The sequence below is a fragment of the Chelonia mydas genome, chromosome 6 (genome assembly GCF_015237465.2).
Source record: "Chelonia mydas isolate rCheMyd1 chromosome 6, rCheMyd1.pri.v2, whole genome shotgun sequence".
In the NCBI taxonomy this organism is placed as follows: Eukaryota; Metazoa; Chordata; order Testudines; family Cheloniidae; genus Chelonia; species Chelonia mydas.
The window spans coordinates 9584987-9608749 of record NC_051246.2 but is presented as its reverse complement, the minus strand read 5'-3'; the positions used below and the strand labels follow the sequence as shown (position 1 = coordinate 9608749).

Here is a 23763-nt window from a genome sequence, read left to right as displayed (position 1 = left end):
TATTGGTTGATCATAGGATGACTATGAGCTGCCAATGTGATATGGCTGTGAAAAAAGCTAATGCGGTCTTGGGATGCATCAGGAGAGGTATTTCCAGTAGAGATAAGGAGGTTTTAGTACCATTATACAAGGCACTGTGAGACCTCACCTGGAATACTGTGTGCAGTTCTGGTCTCCCATGTTTAAGAAGGATGAATTCAAACTGGAACAGGTACAGAGAAGGGCTACTAGGATGATCCGAGGAATGGAAAACTTGTCTTATGAAAGGAGACTCAAGGAGCTTGGCTTGTTTGAGCCTAAGTAAAAGAAGGTTGAGGGGAGATATGATTGCTCTCTATAAATATATCAGAGGGATAAATACTGGAGAGGGAGAGGAATTATTTAAGCTCAGTACCAATGTGGACACAAGAACAAATGGATATAAACTGGCCACCAGGAAGTTTAGACTTGAAATTAGACAAAGGTTTCTAACCATCAGAGGAGTGAAGTTTTGGAATAGCCTTCCAAGGGAAGCAGTGGGGGCAAAAGATCTATCTGGCTTTAAGATTAAACTCAATAAGTTTATGGAGGAGATGGTATGATGGAATAACATGGTTTTGGTAAATATTCATGGTAAATAGGCCCAATGGCCTGTGATGGCATGTTACATGGGGTGGGATCTGAGTTACCCAGGAAAGAATTTTCTGTAGTATCTGGCTTGTGAATCTTGCCCATATGCTCAGGGTTTAGCTGATCGCCATATTTGGGGTCGGGAAGGAATGTTCCTCCAGGGCAGATTGGAAGAGGCCCTGGAGGTTTTTGCCTTCCTCTGTAGCATGGGGCATGGGTCACTTGCTGGAGGATTCTCTGCTCCTTGAAGTCTTTAAACCACGATTTGAGGACTTCAGTAGCTCAGACATAGGTGAGAGGTTTTTTGCAGGAGTGGGTGGGTGAGATTCTGTGGCCTGCGTTGTGCAGGAGGTCAGACTAGATGATCATAATGGTCCCTTCTGACCTTAGGATCTATGAATCTATGAAATTATGAAATTACATCACTGATAGCCAAAATTTGCACAGAGACAGCAAAGCGGTGGATTGCTCATGGAAGGGACTCTCTGCATTCAACCCCATTCCCGTGTAGAAAATGTACAGGTGCCAAAGCAGCCTTGTCCCTGCTCCCATCCAGGGCCCTACAGAGGATCCACTAGGAGATGGAGTTGGGAAGCCCAGGGGCAAGGCTGCAAAATGCTTATTTTCCCCCCACCAGTCCCCTAAGTAAATCTGAGGAAAGAGCCTCAGGCTTTACCCCTCACAGCAGGGACTTCCCTTGAAAGTGAGATTCCAGGGGCAGTTGTCTTTGTGAGATTGTCTGACAGCCCTGCTCCCCTGTTTCATATTGTCTGGGACCTGTAAGGGCAGGAGATCCTGTACCCAGTGTACAGGCACAAAGACTATATGCAGATATCTCTGGGTCTCTGTTGGATCCCCCAGGATATCCATAAATCTCAGGTGGTCAATGCTGTTTAGGAGACAGACTCTCTGCTTTGTCCAGGATGGAGCAAACCTCATCTTCTGGTGAAAGAATTCAGAGTAAATTCTGTGAAGGGGCCTCATGGAGTTTTTATCTCTCCAGGAGTACCACCCATAGATTTTTCCCTTGGGAAAGTGCAAGATTTTCCCTTGGCTAAGGACCCATAGCGCCTTTTTTGCACTGTCTCTCTGGCAGTCAATATGCAATGTTGTAATTAATTTATTTCTGAATCTTACTTTCCCACTCATTCCATTTTGAAGAAACAATACATGTCTGAATTCTTGGTAACAGAATACATAATGTTTGGAACATTGATTTAAATAGGAACAATGAGTCACCCACAGGAGTCAGGTGAAGAACTCTACTCTAAGGAGCCCTCTGGGATACCTGGAACCCAAACGCACTGAATTGCTACCTGATTTCTCTCAGATATCAATCCCCCAGTCAGTGCAAACTCTGGTTCAAATCAAGTTCTTATGGTTCATCTGCATAGCTGTGGCTGCCAAGTTGTGTGCAGCTTTACGTGTGACATTTTAGATAGCTAAGAGAACCATTGGCTTCCTGAGTGGTAGCAGAGGTTGGAGAGGGAGGCACCAATTCATCCAAAGCACTGGAAGCAAGTGTAAGTGGGAAGGCCCTATCCCGTCACATTTCTGGAAGCAGGTAGCAAGAAGGCCCCAGGACCCCATGACACACGCCCAAGGATTCTTCTCCAAGGTGGGTGGCAAAAACAACTTCAGGGAAAGGTCCCTGGGGCAGCTGGAAATGTTATTGTTGGTTGCCTTGGGCAGCTAGGTAGATGGCAGGCTTGGGGTGGTGCTGTATTCACAAGTGGCTGGGGTGCATGGAGAGGGTCCTGGAACAACAATGTGAGTGGGGACCTGGATTTGGGTGCGATGGGGTGGATGTTGAGACAACAAGGTGGATGCATAGTGGGTGTGTCGGAGGGTGGCTACTAAGGCAGCTGGGGTGTGTACTTGGTTGTTGGGTGCTGGGTGTGGCTGAGAGAGCTGAGGGACAGCTGCCCATCCCTGGTTACTAGGAGCCTGAAGGGAGGCAGGGAGGCTGCAAGCGGGTGGAGCTGTAGGGGAATCCTTGAAACCTGCCTACAGCCCAGCTGGGTGTGTGTCAATTCAGCAGAGCTGTGGGTACATATGAGGGGACAGGGCTAAAACCAGGAGGGTCGGATGAGATGTGGCCACACGGCTGCAATTTAATATACTCTTTGTCCAGCGATAAGCTCCCAGTCCCCCTGGTGTTGCATTAGACACCCTCCATTTCCCATGCTATAACCCAGTTATTTTTTTGTCTATTCCACTATCTGGCTCCCTCCTAAACTCCTGTGAAGCATGAAAAGTGTGTTCTTAGTTATACTGATCTGCATCTGTTAATTTTAAAAGGCAGCCTTTAATTCTACTCTATTCAAGCTTGTATACCACCTTCACCGTGATGATATTTGAGTGTCTTCCAGGAGAGCATTCATCCATATGACTAGAAAGTGTCATGTGTTTCTTTTTCTCTTCCTCTCCCGAAGGAGAAATTGGTGGGGTTTTATTTTTATTTCTCCTTTTTTTCTTTTTTGTTAAAATATATAATCCTGTATCCTGAGATCTGTGTTTATATTAGCAAAAGCAAGGTAGAAGAAGTACACCTTTCACTTTGAGTAGAAGGTGTTGAGGGTTTTGTTGGTTCTTAATTCCTGTGGGAATTTGTTCCACAATCTGGGACAGGCCTCTGAGAAAGCTCCATTTCCTGCACAGATTCATAGAGTTTAAGACCAGAAGGGCTCATCTGATCATCTAGTCTGACCTCCTGTGTAACGCAGGCCAGAGAATCTCATTCAGTTAACCCTGTACTGAGCCCAATCATTTGTGTGTGGCTAAAGGGTCTTTCAGAAAGACATCCAGTCTAAATGTGAAGACATAAAGAGATGGAGAATCTACGACTTCCCTTAATAATTTTTTCCAATGGTTTATCACTCTCACTGTTAAAAAATCGTGCCTTGTTTCTAACTTGACTTTGTCTGCATTGAACTTCCAGCCATTGGTTCCTGTTACGCCTTTTCCTGCTAGGTTAAAGTGCATTCTAGGCCTTGGTATTTCCTCCTCATTAAGATATGCATACACTGTAATCAAGTCACATCTCAGTCTTCTTTTTGATAAAATAAACAGATTGAGCTCTTTAATTCTCTCATTGTAAGACATTTTCTCCAGCTGTGACTCTTTTCTGCACTTTCTCCCATTATTAAAAATGTGAATACCAGAATTGGACACGACTATTCCAGTACTAGTCTCACCAATGCCATCTACAGACATAAAAGGGCCTCCTTGCTCCTACTCACCAGTCACTTGTTTATACTTCCAAAGATTTCAGTAGTGCTTTCTGCCACATCATTGCATTGGGAGCTCAGGGCCTCTCCTTCTGCCCCTCCAGCCCCACGAACATGATACAGTTCTGTGGTGACCTAGAATCCTATTTTCGATGTCTCCGACTCAAGGAATATTTCCAACACACCTCTGAACAACATACTAATCCACAGAGACCTCCCTACCAACACTACAAAAAGAAGGATTCTAGGTGGACTCCTCCTGAAGGTCGAGACAGCAGACTGGACTTCTACATAGAGTGCTTCCGCCGATGTGCACGGGCTGAAATTGTGGAAAAGCAGCATCACTTGCCCCACAACCTCAGCCGTGCAGAACACAATGCCATCCACAGCCTCAGAAACAACTCTGACATCATAATCAAAAAGGCTGACAAAGGAGGTGCTGTTGTCATCATGAATAGGTCAGAATATGAACAAGAGGCTGCTCGGCAGCTCTCCAACACCACTTTCTACAAGCCATTACTCTCTGATCCCACTGAGAGTTACCAACAGAAACTACAGCATTTGCTCAAGAAACTCCCTGAAAAAGCACAAGATCAAATCCGCACAGACACACCCCTGGAACCCCGACCTGGGATATTCTATCTACTACCCAAGATCCACAAACCTGGAAATCCTGGACGCCCCATCATCTCAGGCATTGGCACCCTGACAGCAGGATTGTCTGGCTATGTAGACTCCCTCCTCAGGCCCTACGCTACCAGCACTCCCAGCTACCTTCGAGACACCACTGACTTCCTGAGGAAACTACAATCCATCGGTGATCTTCCTGAAAACACCTTCCTGGCCGCTATGGATGTAGAAGCCCTCTACACCAACATTCCACACAAAGATGGAGTACAAGCCGTCAAGAACACTATCCCCGATAATGTCACGGCTAACCTGGTGGCTGAACTTTGTGACTTTGTCCTTACCCATAACTATTTTACATTTGGGGACAATGTATACCTTCAAATCAGCGGCACTGCTATGGGTACCCGCATGGCCCCACAGTATGCCGACATTTTTATGGCTGACTTAGAACAACGCTTCCTCAGCTCTCGTCCCCTAACGCCCCTACTCTACTTGCGCTATATTGATGACATCTTCATCATCCGGCCCCATGGAAAAGAAGCCCTTGAGGAATTCCACCATGATTTCAACAATTTCCATCCCACCATCAACCTCAGCCTGGACCAGTCCACACAAGAGATCCACTTCCTGGACACTACAGTGCTAATAAACAATGGTCACATAAACACCACCCTATACTGGAAACCTACTGACTGCTATTCCTACCTACATGCCTCCAGCTTTCACCCTGACCACACCACACGATCCATTGTCTACAGTCAAGCTCTGCGATACAACCATATTTGCTCCAACCCCTCAGACAGAAACAAACACCTACAAGATCTCTATCAACCATTCTTACAACTACAATACCCACCTGCGGAAGTGAAGAAACAGATTGATAGAGCCAGAAGAGTTCCCAGAAGTCACCTACTACAGGACAGGCCTAACAAAGAAAATAACAGAACGCCACTAGCCATCACCTTCAGCCCCCAACTAAAACCCCTCCAATGCATTATCAAGGATCTACAACCTGTCCTGAAGGATGACCCAACACTCTCACAAATCTTGGGAGACAGGCCAGTCCTAGCCTACAGACAGCCCCCCCAACCTGAAGCGAATACTCAGCAGCAACCACATAGCACACAACAGAACCACTAACCCAGGAACCTATCCTTGCAACAAAGCCCATTGCCAACTGTGCCCACATATCTATTCAGGGGACACCATCACAGGGCCTAATAACATCAGCCACACTATCAGAGGCTCGTTCACCTGCACATCTACCAATGTGATATATGCCATCATGTGCCAGCAATGCCCCTCTGCCATGTACATTGGTCAAACTGGACAGTCTCTACGTAAAAGAATAAATGGACACAAATCAGATGTCAAGAATTATAACATTCATAAACCAGTCGGAGAACCCTTCAATCTCTCTGGTCACTCGATTTCTGATCTCAAAGTGACTATCCTTCAACAAAAAAACTTCGAAAACAGACTCCAAGGAGAGACTGCTGAATTGGAATTAATTTGCAAATTGGATACAATTAACTTAGGCTTGAATAGAGACTGGGAATGGTTGATTCATTATAAAAAGTAACCTATTTCCCCTTGTTTATTCCTTCCCCCCCCCCCCACTGTTCTTCAGACGTTCTTGTTAAACCCTGGATTTGTGCTGGAAATGACCCACCTTGATTATCATACACATTGTAAGGAGAGTGATCACTTTACATAAGCTATTACCAGCAGGAGAGTGGGGTGGGGGGAGAGAAAACCTTTTGTTGTGATAAACACCCATTTTTTCATGGTCTGTGTGTATAAAAACATCTTCTGTATTTTCCACAGTATTCATCCGATGAAGTGAGCTGTAGCTCACCACAGCTTATGCTCAAATAAATTGGTTAGTCTCTAAGGTGCCACAAGTACTCCTTTTCTTTTTACCTTTCCCTGAACATCCCTTTGTTCTTATGTTAGGAGGCAAGGAGAACAGAAGCTCTTGGTTTCCTTTTCAATTCCATTCATTATTTTATACTCTATACTTTTATCATGTCCCCTCTTACTCATATCCTTTCTAAATTTAAAAAAAATCCCAATCTTTTTGGTCTCTCTTTTCCAAGACTTTAATCATTTTCATTGCCCTTCTCTGAAGAAACCCTTCTTGTTACTCTTAACATCTCTTGCTAGCTGCAACTCCAGGTGTGATTTGGCCTTCCTGATTTCACTCCTGCATCCCCGAGCAATATTTTTATACTCTTCCCTGGTCATTTGTCCAATCTTCCACTTCTTGTAAGCTTCTTTTTTGTGTTCAAGATCTGCAAGGATTTCACTGTTAAGCCAAGCTGGTCACCTGCCATATTTACTATTCTTTCTACACGTCGGGATGGTTTGTCCCTGTAACCTCAATAAAGATTCTTTAAAATACAGCCAGCTCTCCTGGACTCCTTTCCCCCTCATGTTATTCTCCCAGGGGATCCTGCCCATCAGTTCCCTGAGGTTGTCAAAGTCTGCTTTTCTGAAGTCCAGGGTCTGTATTCTGCTGCTCTCCTTTCTTCCCTGTGTCAGGATCCTGAACTCAACCATCTCATGGTCACTGCCTCCCAGGTTCCCATCCACTTTTGCTTCCCCTACTAATTCTTCCCGGTTTGTGAGCAGCAGGTCAAGAAGAGCTCTGCCCCTAGTTGGTTCCTCCAGCACTTGCACCAGGAAACTGTCCCCTACCCTTTCCAAAAACTTCTTGGATTGTCTGTGCACCGCTGTATTGCTCTCCCAGCAGATATCGGGGTGATTGAAGTCTCCCATGAGAACCAGGGCCTGCGATCTAGTAACTTCCATGAGTTGCCAGAAGAAAGCCTCGTCCACTTCATCCCCCTGGTCCGGTGGTCTATAGCAGACTCCCACCACGACATCACCCTTGTTGCTCACGCTTCTAAACTTAATCCAGAGACACTCAGGTTTTTCTGCAGTTTCATACTTGAGCTCTGAGCAGTCATGCTGCTCCCTTACATACAGTGCAACTCCCCCACCTCTTCTGCCCTGCCTGTCCTTCCTGAACAGTTTATATCCATCCATGACAGTACTCCAGTCATGTGAGTTATTCCACCAAGTCTCTGTTATTCCAATCACATCATAATTCCTTGACTGTGCCAGGACTTCCAGTTCTCCCTGCTTGTTTCCCAGGCTTCTTGCATTTGTGTATAGGCACTTGAGATAACTCGCTGATCGTCCCTCTTTCTCAGTATGAGGCAGGAGCCCTGTCCTCTCGCATGCTCCTGCTTGTGCTTCCTCCCGGTATCCCACTTTCCCACTTACCTCAGGGCTTTGGTCTCCTTCCCCCGGTGAACCTAGTTTAAAGCCCTCCTCACCAGTTTAGCCAGTCTGCTTGCGAAGATGCTCTTCCTTCTCTTCTTTAGGTGGAGCCCGTCTCTGCCTAGCACTCCTCCTTCTTGGAACACCATCCCATGGTCAAAGAATCCAAAGCCTTCTCTCCGACACCATCTGCGTAGCCATTCGTTGACTTCCACGATTCGACGGTCTCTACCCAGGCCTTTTCCTTCCACAGGGAGGATGGACGAGAAGACCACTTGCACCTCAAACTCCTTTATCCTTCTTTCCAGAGCCACGTAGTCTGCAGTGATCCGCTCAAGGTCATTCTTGGCAGTATCATTGGTGCCCAGGTGGAGAAGCAGGAAGGGGTAGTGATCCGAGGGCTTGATGAGTCTCGGCAGTCTCTCCGTCACATCGTGAATCCTAGCTCCTGGCAAGCAGCAGACTTCTCGGTTTTCCCGGTCGGGGCGGCAGATAGATGACTCAGTCCCCCTGAGGAGAGAGTCCCCGACCACCACCACCCGCCTCCTTCTCTTGGGAGCGGTGGTCGTGGAACCCCCAACCCTAGGATAGTGCATCTCATGCCTTCCAATTGTCGGAGTCTCCTTCTGTTCCCTTCCCTCAGATGTGTCATCTGGTCCACTCTCCGCATTAGTACCTGTGGAGAGAACATGAAAACGGTTACTTACCTGTATCTGCATTGCTGGTACATGGACGCTCCCCTTTCTTCTTCTGGAGGTCACATGCTGCCAAATTTCTTCATCGTCCTCCTGTCCCCGCTGCGTAGCCTGCTCTGAATCTTCAGAACATTGTGCCCATAGAAGCATATCCTGACGTCTGTCCAGGAAATCTTCAGTTTCTCTTATGCAACGCAGGGTCGATACCTGTTGCTCCAGACCTTGAACCTTCTCTTCCAATATGGAGACCAGCTTGCACTTTGTACAGACAAAGTTGACAAAGTTGATCCAATAAAGGATATTGCCTCACCCACCTTGTGTCTGTGAGCATGATTCATAGCTGCACTAAGTCAATCAGCAGTAGCAAATGCAGTAGGAACAGCTCACACCCTGCCTGTCATTATCAATTGACAGTTTTCTGCAGCCTTTGCGAGAGAGGTGGCTTTTATGGAGGGATTTGAAGGAATGATATGAAAATTAAGAGCGGATTCTGACCTTGCTCTCATCAGTGCAACTCCCTGGGCTTCAGTGGAGAGACACGTGGTTCTCACTGGTGAAAGCAAGAGCGGGGTCAAGCCTGGAGCTCACGAGATAATAGCTGAGATGTGTACAAGCAAATAAAACAAGAGGTTCATGAATAGAGCAGGTCAAAAAGTTTCCACTGGAATAGATCTCCACCCGAAATGGGATCAAAACACTGCATGGATCCATGTTGCTTATGTCAGTCCTTTGAATGGAAACCAGTCAGGTCCCTGTGCACAGCTGCTCACCGGAGGGGCAGCAACAGTGCCCAGTTCCTAAGGCTTCCCACTCTCCAGTATCCTCTTCCTGTGGTCTTCCGCTAGACTGCCCCTCTCCTCATATACCCCCAGGTTCCCCCCAAAGTCTCTTTCTCTCAGGACCCAGAAAAGAAATGTTGGGTGGAATAGCCCATCCGCTCATTATTTTGGCCACCAATTAGGCCTAATATCTGATATACCAATTTTGTTCTATTAATTTCTGGTTTCACATCTTCTGTTTTTACCAAGCATGATTTCAACATAGTCCTTGAGTTATGGACCTAATTTAGTCTCTCTGTCTAGTTCTTTTGCACCTGTTTATAATATTTTGCCAACAAGTTTTGTTATTCTAGTATTATTTTATAATGTTTCATATACTTTTTACAGTAGAGATCACAATTAGAACAAATTTGCAGGCCCAGTTATCAAAACATAATGGCAGGGAAAGGAATTTGGCTATGGGAGAAGTTTGGAGACCCTCCCTTGCCTGACCCCTCTGCTGTTAAAAGTAGTGTATGGTTGAGAGTTACTTTATAGTGAGGCAGCCCTACCCTATTTCGCCCTTTGAAGCAAATAACTGTTGCTTATAATACTTGAACCTCAACCCATTGCTGGCACTGCTAATCCCTGAAAGGAGGGGTGGAGTCCAAAGGAACACCATTCCTGGAAACTGGTGGGAGGACCAGATCTCAGGTTTACATCCAACGATTTTGGGTAACAAGTGTAAGAAGGGAGATGTGACAGCTCTTCCCCATAGGTTCTAAAGAGAGAAATTAGATGGGATGGTGGTCACATGACTCTGTATGGGATTTTGAAGGGTTGACTCCCCTGGGCACCCTTGCTGCAGTTGGGTGATCTCTGGCAAGCTTATCAGCCTGTGGACAGGTTCTTCTATTGTTTTTTAATATGTTTTCTGTGCAAAGCTTTCACCTTAAAAATAAATGTCTTTGCCTAGAAACGGTTGTGTGGTAACTTAAAGCAGTTGGCTTAACTTAAGCAGCCGAGAGCGAGTACCCTTGAGCAACCAAGGAGGAATACAAGCACTGTTGCCCTGGACTGTGACACACTTTTGTCAATAACCTTCCGTTTCAACCCATAGCCCCTTATTCTTGCAGTACTGGGCACTCCACCAATGCTTCTACTAAAGCAAATTAATTGACACACCCTCTCTTCTAGGCCCAGACTCTCTGCATGTCTTAGCTTAGACTTGACATGCAGCACCCTGAGCTAACCCAGTCCTGTCTGGTCTAGTGACTCTGCAAGTTCCCCTGAATCCTGATGTATAGCCCCTCTTGTTACTCCAATCTCAGGCTTTTACTCCTCTCTGACATGCCCCTTAATACTGACTGCTTGAACACCCATTCAGTTGTGCATGGAAACTTGTGTAAAGTTCCTAACATTGGATTCTCACACTATCAGTCTACAAACCTTATTTTCTCCGGATAAAAAAGTAATGAAAAAAATATTGTGATGAACATTTCCAAGTATATCCCTGACTGAAAGTCCTAGGAGGATTTTCAGATTTATGGACTGCATAAAAGAGAGGACAAGAACAAAGTGATGCATTATCATTTCCAAAAACGTGAACAGTATTTGAAGACAGTATAATGGTGACTAGCTATCTCCTGGTGCCAGGAGACATAAATGGTGTTTTTATGATACCCTTTGTGCCTGATCTGAGATTCAGAGCACTGAGGGATTCTGCCCCCAAACACTGGAAGACCAAATATATACACCCTGACTCTAACTACATTCTACATGATCTAGTTGAATTCCAGCAAGAGAGATCTCTTTCTTGCAACAAGCAATTTTAACATTATAGGACAAAAACTGGGGTGAGTATCATAATTCTTTTTGAGATCTATTTCCAGGAGAAAGCTACAAAATCAATTCGGTCTTCTGAGAAAAAGATTGGCTTTCTCTTCTCAAAATGTGGACTCCTTTGACACCGGAATGATTTTCTTTCACTAAATAATTTGCAGTAAAATGGGACAGACTGCCTGAAATACCCTGAGTGCTGCATGAGATTGTTCAAGGATATTGGGCTAGACCCTCAGGTGGCGTCGATCAGCATAGCTTTGTGAAGCTGGTGGACCAGGTGCCAGCTCATGCGTGGAGCCCTCAGCCTCACTGAAAACTGACAAATCCACAGCTGGAAACCAATATGGTTCACCTGTGTCTTCATACTGTTAAAATAGGTGTTAGATTTATAGAGCTGTGTTGAAATGTTATGAAGTGCTTGTGAACTGTGGCATGCAAATCTCACATATCTGTATCCCAGGTTACAAGGTAATATTGAAGTGTTTTGCTCTGTTACTGTAAAAGTGTGTCTTATGAAACTGGAAACCCCCACAGTCAGGAGGGAAGCGTTACCAAGTGTGAAATACTAGTTTACCATAAGAGGTGTCATCTGCCCAACAAAAGAAGGCCTATTGACGCCAGACAAACCAGGACTTTGATGATTGTTTTCTCTAAACCCAGGAAGAGGGGGTGTGCACAAATGCTCATCCCATCATAGCTTGAAAACTGGGGAAAGGGTATAAAAATCCTTGTCAAGGAGGAATTATCATCAGTATGCTGCTAAGAATTTGGGGAGGGCAATATTTCTAAGCATAAGCAAGGGATTCCCAGGCTGCTTGGCTTGGATTAGCCCTAAAGGATATATAAAGCTTGCGCATTACAGAAGCTTCTATTAATTTTTGGAACCTAAGACTGTAACTCAGTGTGTATGTTTACCTGCTTTAACCTTGTAAATAACCCTCTTGTTTCTTTTTCCTAGATAATAAACCTTTAATTAGTTTATTATAGGATTGACTACAAGTCTTGTCTGTAGTCTGAGATCTGAGGAGCAACTGACCTGGAGTAAGGGACTGGAAGTAACCGGAATATCATTGTAATTTTTCTTATAAGGGACCATCCATCACAAAGACAGGCTTGCCTGGGTGGCAAGATACACCACAGCACTGGAGAGATCTATCTGTGACTCCATTTTAAGGCTGTTATAGTTCCTGAGGAGTTCACCCTTGGTACTTGGTTGGTGAAATAGAATTATAGAACACACAACCAATTTGGGGTTTGTGAGTAACAGTCTACCTTGAATTTGGCACTCCTGGTCGTGAGCCACTCCAGACAGGTTGACAAGCTCCATCAACCTCAATAGAGCTACAGTGATTAACACCGACTGACGATCTGGCCCACTGTGCTTGCATGAGCTAAGTTAGGGTGTACTTTGTGCAAAGGAAAAAGACAATAGTAAGATCAAAACACCCTGCTGGTTGCAAAGAATCAAGTTGTAAGGGGTTTTTCTAAAAATGTGGTTAATTTCTTTGAACATAACATGTTTTCATTTAAAATTCCTTAGAGAGGATTTTGTGCTGGTGAACTACTCCTGATCAACATCCCTGGCAAGAGAAGATCTCTCTTTAAAGACACTGCAATATGGAACTGGCTGCACTGGCTTCCCCAACACGCCATTCTCTGCCCCCGTGGAAGGTCTTTCAGGTTCAGGGTGGATTCACACTCATAATACAATGAAAGTAAATATCTCTTATATGTTTCAGATTTTATTGGCAACTTGAAGTGGAAGAACATGCACATGGGGACCCATCTGACTTCTAAGGGAAACGTGCTTGAATGTTGTCTGACCAGCACTTCCCAATTTGTCTCATTGTGACTGTCTAGGTGGATGCGAGGTGCGTATTCAGTGTGAAACTCTTAACGTCTTCGCTTCCAAAATATCTTCTGAGAAGAACAGGATGGTCCTCCAACTTTCTCCAATCATTCTGAATAAGCAAGAGAGATTAACATTGCTACCGTGTATAGGAAGATCAGCTACTGCAAAATGAGCATGGGATGGGTAGATCGCTCCACGGATGTTTTAGCTGGTGTTTAATAGGGTCCTTTCCTCTTGAGGTGGAAGCTTGTCCCAAGCTCACTTGCTGCCTCCGATTTCCAGTTTTAAGGTGATGTGAGGGGCCAGAGCAGAGGTGAGGGTCTCACCCATAGTTTTCATTCAGCCTCCCTTTGCTTGATTCTTCTGTTCATTCATATATCCTCAGTTAATATATACTTCCTCACTGTGAATATTATTCTTATTAATTTCAGCACGAATGGTGTTTATTTAATTTCATCAGAGACTTTATTCTAAATTCATGGTTTGAATTGACTTGTAAAATAGCAAGGTTCCTAATGAATGGTTTAATTATGGAAGGATGCTAGAGCTCTAATACAAGGCTGACTTTCTACCACTCCATGCACTTCCGTACTGTAAGTCAGATTGTTGCAGCAATGCCTGGCTACTTATTTCCATATCAATTAAGTTATATTTACAATTGCCAGACTTGCAATAGGTATTTCAAAAGTACTGACTTGGAGATATATCTGCAATTGTCGATGGGTTCCAAGCTAGCTGACTTTTGAAATGCTGAAATGCACAGCAAATTCTTTTAAATATTTTTTCTTCCCATTTGCCTTTGTTTTATTTTATTTTATTTTAAGGAAGAAAAAACTTGGGAATTCCCCAGTGACATGAAATTTTATTAAGAGAAATTAATGTAGGCATGATATAACTTGGCTTGTCTATCTTGACTTGCTTCTGTGTGTCTAGATGGCGGCACCCACCTTCCACCCCAACTTGGCTCCTCTTCAATAATAAGTATCATCTTTGATTTATTATTTATGTATCCCCCAGCAGCATAGACCATATCTGGAAAATATAATGCAGGGAAATCACACTGGGGTGACTGAGTTCATCCTCCTAGGGTTCACAAGCAGTCCACAGCTACAAATCATCCACTTTGTGGCATTTTTGGTTATCTACATTGTCATCCAGGTGGGGAATCTCGGGATGATCGCATTAATCATAGCTGAGTCCCAGCTACACACCCTCATGTACTTTTTCCTTTTCAACTTGTCCTTTATAGATACTGTTAACTCCTCTGTTATTGCCCCTCGGGCTCTGGTGAACTTCTTAGCAGAGTGTAAAGCCATTTCCTTTGCTGGGTGCGCCATGCAATTTTTCTTTCTCTCTCTCTCTGTGCACATGTTGAGGCTTTGCTTCTGGCCGTGATGGCGTATGATCGATTCATAGCTATATGCAAACCGCTGCTGTATACTATTATCATGTCAAAGAAAGTCTGTGTCCAGCTGGTAGCTGCATCATACTTCTACGCCTGTGTCAATGCCGTTGTGCACACAGGCTCTTTGTTCAGCCTGTCCTTCTGTGGTCCCAACATCATCGATCACTTCTTTTGTGACATCCCCCCACTCCAGAAGCTCTCCTGATCCAGCACTCACATGGATAGCAGAGTGCATTTCGTCTTTGCTGCTGTAACTGCATTGAGTACTGTCCTGATCATCCTCGTCTCCTACATTTATATTATCCTCAACATCTTGAGGATCTGGTCTACGGAAGCCAGGCGCAAAGCCTTCTCCACCTGCGCCTCCCACTTGATGGCCGTCAGCATATTGTATGGGACTCTGTTCTTTATGTATTTACGGCCCACATCCGGCAACTCATCAGATCAGGACAAAGTGGTGTCCGTGTTCTACACCCTTGTGATCCCCATGCTGAACCCCCTCATCTGCAGCCTGAGTAACAAGGAGGTGAAACATGCCCTGAGAAAAGTGGTATACCGAACAATTAATGATTCTTCAGTGGTTGGATGATGATCATAGAATCATAGGACGGGCAGTGACCTCGAGACGCCATCTAGTCCAGTTCCCTGCAGTCAAGGCAGGACTAAATATTATCTAGACTTAACATTAAAGCCTATTATCATGCTGATTTAACGTTCAATAAAGCTGGGGCATGATCAAGTTTCTACTGTCTTTGATGCAGTTTGTACCACTCACTGTTTCTTTCCTGTGTAATCGACTGGCGAGTGTGTGCTGTCACTTACATGGGCCCCATTTTGACCTTCTGCAAAAGGTTCTGAGTTGTTACGGCCCCCAGCCGTGGAGCTTTACCTCACGCTGTCGCAGCTCATGCTTGTGGCTCTTCAGTTCTCCAGTTCAGTCTCTTGGAGTCACACCAGGAACTGTCTGTCACACACGGCAACAAGCCAGTTAGAGGGTGGTATGCTCTGTTGTGCACTCAGCGAGGGGGTGAGCACATCAAGCTGCCGTACGTGTTATGTGTAGGCAGCAGTAGGAGGGTTCCAGGCGTTGGGCTACTCTGTGGGCCTCCTTTTCCTCTCACTTCCACCAGTAGAAATCAGGTTTTGCCTTTTTTCTGATTTTTTTTTTTTGGTTGGTTTACCAAAATCAATGGGGTTCTGCCCAACAAGGCCTTGGTAATTCCCTGCGAGGTTTGTAATTGATTGTGGAGCCAACCAATCACACCGTACAAGCTAAAACTTCGGGGATCTCTGAAGCAGCCAGCAGGATTGTCCTGATGAAGGCGGGTGGGGAGAAGGGCCTGGATGCAGCCTCAGTCCCTGACCCAGAATGCCCTGCCTTCCTAGAGCACTTCCCTTCTGAGGAGCTCAAAGCACTTCACAGGCCTGAGGAATTTACCCTCCTGTCTGCCCTGGGCCAACAGGAGACAAAGGAGAATATGTTTCATGACAGTCAGGTCCTGCTGCCTTCATCCCCTCCTGCTTTCACTCCTTTGTCCCAGACCTCCCTTAGCCTTGCAGCCTTCATGTTACTGTTTAGTCCGCCCACATCCCCCCTCACCCAGGCTGTGGTTAAAGCCTGTCTGTTCTCCATCACTGCCCCTCTGCACCACCACTCAACCCTGCTCCTTGCCTTGGTCATCTCTCCCCTACACTCCTGCGGCTGCCGCCTCGCTGGACTTGCTTCCTCTCCCCTCTCTCTCCCTCAGCCCAGCCAAAGCATAACTGCTAAACTCCCCTGCTGCTCTGGTCATGTCTCTCACTTCTTTACATCCCTGTACTGGCCTCCCTGTATCTCATGCAGTAAAGTCAGATACCTCCTCCCCTTCAAGACCCTGCCTAACTCCACTGTCGCGCCCATCTAGTCTCCTCCCTCAGTACGCACCCAGGTCAATATACAACCCAGATCTTACACAAAAGTCATGGTGTTGCCAATCCTTTGGTATCTAAAATCAAAGGTTTATTTACAGAAAGAAAGAAAAAGAAAGAAAGAAAGAAAGGAAGGAAGGGAGTTAAAACTGGTTAAAGGAATCAAATACATATAATAATTGCAAGTTCTTAGTTCAGGCTTGTAGAAGTGATGGAATAAACTGCTGGCTTAAGTCAAGTCTCTGGTTGCCTCCATACCAGTCCTCAGTCCCTGCATTAGAATGTTCCCATTAGTAAAAGTCCATAGTCCAGAGGTCTGAGCAGGAAAGAGGCAAAATGGAAGATGTTTCCCAGGTCTTTTATAGCTTCTGCCAAGTGAAGGGAAACCCATTGTTCTCACTGTGGAAAATTCCAGATAACAAGATGGTGTTTGGAGTCACATGGGAAAGTCACATCTCCATGTATGATTCGCTTAGTCATAGCAGGTTTCAGAGTAGCAGCCGTGTTAGTCTGTATTCACAAAAAGAAAAGGAGGACTTGTGGCACCTTAGAGACTAACCAATTTATTTGAGGATAAGCTTTCGTGAGCTACAGCTCACTTCATCGGATGCATACTTTCCACAGTATGAAATGAAACTGAAACTAAAGTGCTGGGAAAGCAGCCTGGTGGAGACCTGGTTGGCATTCTAGTAAATTGCACAAATGAAGAATTTCAGACAAACCATCAAAATGATCCTCCTCACGAATGAGTCTGAGACATTTATTGACAATAAAAGTGCCCCAGCTAGGGGCAGCCGCCCCAAAGAGGCTCATAGGGTACACCACAGAGATGCCTGCACTGCAGAACATATTGTAGGGGATAATCCAGCATCCCTGCACCAATAATCCAGGTTAGGGGGGTGGGTAGAAGGGAGAGCTGGATATGACCAGGTCCAGGTGCCACGCTGAAGGGCTCATTGTAAATACACACACAGAGAGATCTTTTAGAGTAACTGGATCTAATAGATTGTTTCCATCTCTTATCTTTGAGACTTACTTTAAAATCATTTATACTCTGAAATGTGACTCTGTAAAAGGGCACTGTAGGCTTCAGAACTGTTTTTTTTCCAGGGACTCCAGTGCAAATTTAAGAACTTCAGAATGGCTAGACTGGGTCAGACCAATGCTCCATCTAGCTCGGTATCCTGTCTGCCGACAGTGATCACTGTCAGGTGCTTCAAAGGGAATGAACAGAGTAAGGCCTTGTCTACACTGCCACTTTACAGTGCTGAAACTTTCTCGCTCAGGGGTGTGAAAAAACACCCCTCTGAGCGATGCAAGTGTCAGCGCTCTAAAGTGGCAGTGTAGACAGTGCACCGGCGCGGGGAGAGCTCTCCCCCGAACTGGTGCCGCGACGACACAGCCACATTAAAATGCTGCTGCCGCAACGCTGCCACAGCAGCGCTTTAACGTCGGCTGTGTAGACAAAGACAAAGTGATCCCCTCTCATCCAGTCCCAGCATCTGGCAGTCAGAGGACTGGGGCCTGGAACGCCAGAGCATGGGGTCACATCCCTGACCATCTTGGCTAATAGCCATTGATGAACTTATCCTCCCATGAATTTATCTAGTTCTTTTTAAAATCCAGTTATACTTTCGGCCTTCACAACATCCCCTGGCAGCGAGTTCCACAGGTTGACTGTGCCTTGTGTGAACAAATACTTCCTTCTGTTTGTTTTAAACCTGCTGCCTATTAATTTCATTGGGTGACCCCTGGTTCTTGTGTTATGTGAAAGGGTAACTAACACTTCTCTATTCACTTTCCCCATACCATTCATGGTTTTATAGACCTCTATCATTTCTCCCCTTAGTCACCTCTTTTACAAACTGAACAATTCCAGTCTTTTAATTCTCACCTCAGATGGAAGCTGTTCCATATCCGTAATCATTTTTGTTGCCCTTCTCTGTACATTTTCCATTTCTAATATCTTTTTCGAGATGGGGAAACCAGAACTGCTCACAGGTATGGGAGAACCACAGATTTATATAGTGGCACCATGGATTTATATATGTTCAGTTTACAAGTAAGACACGTGTGTGTGTGTGTGTGTGTGTGTGTGTGTGTTTATAAACTTTCAGCCTGCAAACTCATCCTGCCTTGTGTAGTTTTTCCCACTCTCACCACTTTATCATTAATCTCCTGATGTTTTGTATTTTTAATTAAGGCTCGAGCTCCTGGACTCATGGGATTACAGGAGAATCTCCGCTTTCATTTTTTTAAAGTAAGTTTCTAGCCCTTAGATTGCAGAGTAATGCTTGAAATCTTTTGTAAGAAAGAAAAGTTTAAAGGCTCAAAAAGCAGAAGCAACATAAAAAGAATCCAAACGTTTTTACTTTTTTTAATCAAAGATTTTTAAGCCAATCTCATGATTTTGGGGTCCTGATATGATTTTGAACAGTTGGTATTGGCAAGACTGGAGCCAGACTCTCAGCTGGCATAACCCCTCCTTGTCTCGGTGTAGGGGCTATTACAGGGTGGGCACATGATGTGCTGCAGCTGTCTTGACCAGTGGAGCGGCTGGCTCCTTGGGAGCTGTTATTCACCAGCACAAGTCAGAGCAGTGCAGAGGCTGTTTTAACATAGGACAGAGGGGATGATTCAGCCTGTAATAGCTCCCAGGCTCAGGGGAGCAGAAAGCTACCTAAGCTCCCCATCTAGGTGGTCCATAGCAGTGCTTGGTTCTCCTGGGGATCCGATCCTGAATTATACTGGGTTCCTTTCCCATCATTATCAACAGTAACAATTTTGGCTAGCAAATTCTATTCTTTTGTATGTATATTCCATTCTGTACAATTCCATTGTTTTCAACTTCTGCTCTGTGACATCTGTGCTGCCCAATTGTCTTTAAACGCATGGATGTGAGAAGTAAAGGGAAAAGTCGGCATTCCTTGCCATCATCACAGTTCCTACAATACTGTCGATAATGCATTCCGATACTTGATAAGGCTTTCACTTCAATCTCCAAAACCCCCTGCATGTGATTTTTCTGGCCCCAGGGCTCACAGATGCAAAAGGTGATGGTGGTGGGGGGGGTCCATAAGGTAATTCTTTCGTGAGGTCATCCCTGACTCATTTCTGGGTTGGAATTTCCCCTTCTCCATGGTCTTGTAAACTGGTTTCTTCCTACTGTATTGAGAATCAAGGTGATTCCTCTAGACGCTTTGCTTTTTAATGGGTATCAATGGACCACTCTCTCCCCTAAAGGCTGTAGCTGTTGCTATGGGCGAAACTCAGCCCGTGTACACCTACATCTTAGGTCGGCATAAGTTGTGTTGCTCAGGGGTGTGAATAAGCCACCCCCTCCCCCGAGCGATGTGAGTTACACTGACCCAAGCACCAGCGTGAACAATCCTGTATCTGCAGGAGCGTTTCTCCAGTGACATAGCTACCGCCGCTCGCAGTAGTTGGAATAATTGAGTCGACAGGAGAGCTCTCGCCCAGTGGGTTAGAGAACCTGCTCTTGCAATGCTGCAGCTGCACCGCTGTAAACTCTGTCGCGCAGCCACAGTCTCAGCAAGGGCCAGTGGCTCTTACTCTCCTGGGACGTGTCCCAGCCACGTGAGAGTTATGTAACATCCATGTACAGACGTTACTTGTAACACGAGAAATGCAGAATTAGCATATGAGTATTGGACTCATCCATTCACCAGCATTTCGGAACGTCCAAACACTACATATTTTAGTGGAATGTTCACAAAATGTTAATAACGTTCCACCAGCATTAAGTCTGACAGACTCTCAGTTGATATGTAGGCCTAGAGTTGGCCTAAGCCTGCAGCATCACACCAGCTTCCTTTTTGGCTCCCAGGTTGGCTGAGTGTCTGACTCCTTCTCTGGTTTTAAATCATCTTTTCCCCCTGGCTCTGGGGCTCACAGAGTCTTTGACTCTTGCTCTGGGTTTAAATGACCTAATAAGAATGCCAGAAGAGAAAAAAACTATTGTTATTTAAGGAATAATTGTCTTCATTCACCTGCCTGACCATTTAGCTACATAACCATTTGTTTTCTAATATATATTAACACAAATGAAAACTTTGTTTAACAAGAGTTAATTCTGCAAGAGACAAAACCTTTAAAGCATGGAAAGGGGAAAGTCTCCAGTATTCATTTCCACCTTCGCATCATCGGCAGCACCGTTGATAACACACGGCAACACTCCATCTCCAACAGTTACTGAAAGCAGGATGCAGCCCAGCTTCTCACAAATCTCACACTCTAATGCAAACTTTAACGCCTACTTTATTCTCCCTTGTAGGGAGAAATTGGCACATCAGACAGTGGCACAGTCCATGCATGTATAACATTATTCTACCTTAACAGCACTTGGATTGCAGTCAAGATTTTGCATTAAAGTGTGAGCAACAGAGGACAGCTGATCCTGTGGTTAAGTATCTGGACTGGGACTCAGGAAATCTGGGTTTAATTGCTCGCTTTCGCACAGACTTTCTGCGTGACCTTCAGCAAGTCACTTAATCTCTTTGATTCAGTTTCCCATCTGTCAAATGAGTGTAATCAAGTTTGTTTAAACTGTAAACTTGTTGGGGGAGAGCCTGTCTCTTATTCGGTGTCTGTACATCACCTAGCACAATGGAGCTCTTTGATAGATGACTGTGAAATGCTGGGAATCACGAAGCCTGGATCTATTCCCAGCACTGACAGAAGAGTGTATTCTCGTGGTTGAAGTGGTGGTTATGGACAGCATAGCCAAGCAAACATATTTGGCACATGCATTCTGAAAGGCAGCATGGCTAAGTGGGTGAGACTTGGATCTGTATATTAGAGACACTTCACCTGAAGGCACCTTGTGAGACCTCTCCTTTACCTTATTTGTAAAATGGTTGAGTGATACCTCCGACTGAGAGAGCCACGGCCACCACTTGAGTCCTTTTCCCATCCCTACAGTGAGAGTCAGGAGGAGAAGGACCAAAGAACTGTTGCTCCAGGAGCGTAAGAATGTCTGTTGTCGTCTGCCTTCAGCCATTCTGGAACCCCACAGCTCCTCCTCCAGCCAGGAAGGAAGAGCAGCTGCTCAGAATGAGGCTCAACCCAGAAAGGAGAGAAGAGTAAAGAACAATGAGGTACCTGAGATGCCAGAGCAGATCAGCAAGGGACCCTGGCTGCCAGCAAGGGACTGGAGATGCCAATGAAGGACCAAAGATTCCAGTTTTTTCCCGCATAGGTGGCTCTTGGATCTGCACTAGTGCCAGCTCAGACGTGCCCAAAGCTGGGAGCACAGCAGAACCAGAAGGTTCTTATATATCTGTTTATTTTTAAATTGATTTTGTATTTTGGGGGACAGGGGAAGGAGCACAGAAGCCCAGTCAATGTGTGAAACTCATTGCCAGGGATGTTGTGAAGGCCAAAAGTATAAAAAAAGAATTAGATAAGTTCATAGAGGATAGGTCCATCAAGAGCTCTGAGCCAAGATGGTCGGGGCACAATCCCATCCTCCAGGTGTCCCAAAACCTCTAATTGCCAGAAGATGGAGTGGTTGACAGGGGATGGATCATTCAAAATTGCCCTGTTCTGCTCATTCCCTCTGAAGCATCTAGCACTGGCCACTGTCAGAAGACAGGATATATTGGACTAGATGGTCCATTATTATTGTCTGACCCAGTATTGCCATTCTGAAGTTCTTAAGCCTGAGCTATGAGCTTGCTGGAGTCAGTGAAGTGTCCTTTAGAATCTACTATAGTACACTCTTGCTATAACACCCTCGAGATGGGATCTAGGGACCAGAGATCCAGAGTCCTTGCAGTCCTGGGGCCATGGCCAGGGACAGAAAGAGTCTGTCCGGCCTCAGGGCAGGAGAAGCTGTAAGCTCCCACAGTGGCCCCACTACCCCGCCTCTTTTGCTATAATGAACCCCTGGTTATACTGAACAACCGGCTTGGATTCCTAGAGTTTTGTTATGTGAAGGGGCACTGTAGGTGATGCAGTGAAAAGCTGAGTAAGTAACTGAAGAGCCTTGCAAGAAGTCCAACAAAGAACAAGAATCTCTGTGTACCAGACCAGGCTACTCCTTGTAGCCTGGATGCACACAATGCTCTATATAGCTAACGTGAACCCTGGCTGCTGGACTCTTAGCCAGCCCCTGCAGAAACAACCTGAGTGCCCTTGGCTCATAATGAGGACTTGACAGTACTTCACAGTATTCAAAAGTTGCACCAGTTTATCTAAATTGTAAGAAGACACCTTTCTTCTTAGTGTGGACACACCCAGTGATGCCATCCTAGACACCGGATTTGTCCACTTCTCCGGCAGACATTTCTGTGTTTTTCCCTACACATGAAACACCCTTTCTGAGCTTGCCTGCAGTGCCAATTAATTCTTCACGTTCAAATCCCTCCTTGCAGGCTCACTGCTATCATGATGATACTGGAAACTAGCCAGCTATTCTGGCAGGGTAACAGAGATATTAGGGATAGTAGATGTATCTCTTTGATAATGCAAAATAAAAATGGAACTCCTTTCAGTTAAAGATATTTTTGTACTCTCAGGACATCACAGTCTGGCTTCTTGAAATTGTACAGCTGGATCTTCTGAACTGCACCTGAGTTCCATCCAATCTAAATGCCAAATGAGGCAGGGGTCTTGCTGGAATATCTGCATGTACTTAATGAAGTTAAAGCCTTTGGGCATTATTGTCCAAAACATTACATCTGTAATTGGAAATATGCCCCGAACTCAGTGTAACAGCTGTTGTGCTATTTTCCTGTGAAGAATAAAGTGAGAAAGAGATACGACTTACCATGTCCTGAAGGTTGTAAATCCAGATTCCATAGCTGGAAACAAGAGTGCTAAACACTCCAGAAATTGCTGACAAGTGGATTCTCTTTACATTGTTTGTTTGAATTAATAATTTTCTAATTTTGCTCACTGTATCTTCTGTTTGATTCATGCTGCTGTACTCCTCCCTTGTGATAACAAACTGTGCAAATAACTCATCTAAGACATTATCAGGGTCTCTTCAGAGAATTTTGATTAACTCCTTGCGTTTGAGTAGAACTGAGTGTTTATCACTAGTGGCTGATGCTATCGAATCACATGCAACTGCAATAATTAAAAAAAAATGGTTTTTCCTAAGCTGCAAGAAATAGGTTTTGTGAAGCCTGGTCTCCATACAGTATTTGTACCAATTTAACTGTGTCACTTAAGGAGTAATTTTTTACTGATAAGAGTTAAATTGGTGCAACCGTTAGTGTGGATGCCATTTGTGACAAAGCTCTGTCCTTGCCTCCATGGGTCCCGCGTTTCCTGGAGGATTTCGCGAGCCTCAGAGGCTCACTGTGACCTTCCACGTAACCCTTCTCTCTCTAGAGGCAAGGGTCACAGTCTACTGAGCCATTTTCATCATAAGCCAGCGAGGGAGGTGAGGAGAAGCTACCCTCCCCTGCACAGTCTCCGTTGTCTTCCAGTCTCAGTGATGAATCAGGGGACAGTTAAACCAATACAATGGGGAGCAGGGGGGACAAAGGGGCAGGGAGTTCAGGGGGAGGGGTAAAGA

The 23763-nt window shown here is 45.2% G+C and overlaps 1 protein-coding gene and 1 pseudogene across 1 annotated transcript in view; one reads left to right on the top strand and one right to left on the bottom strand.

Annotated features, from left to right (window-relative positions):
• The window catches only part of LOC119566264 (maestro heat-like repeat-containing protein family member 1), a 446675-nt gene that overhangs the window by 321458 nt on the left and 101454 nt on the right, over positions 1-23763 (bottom strand). The gene's annotated exons all lie outside the window — the stretch shown is intronic.
• On the top strand, positions 13520-15203 carry LOC119566357 (annotated as a pseudogene).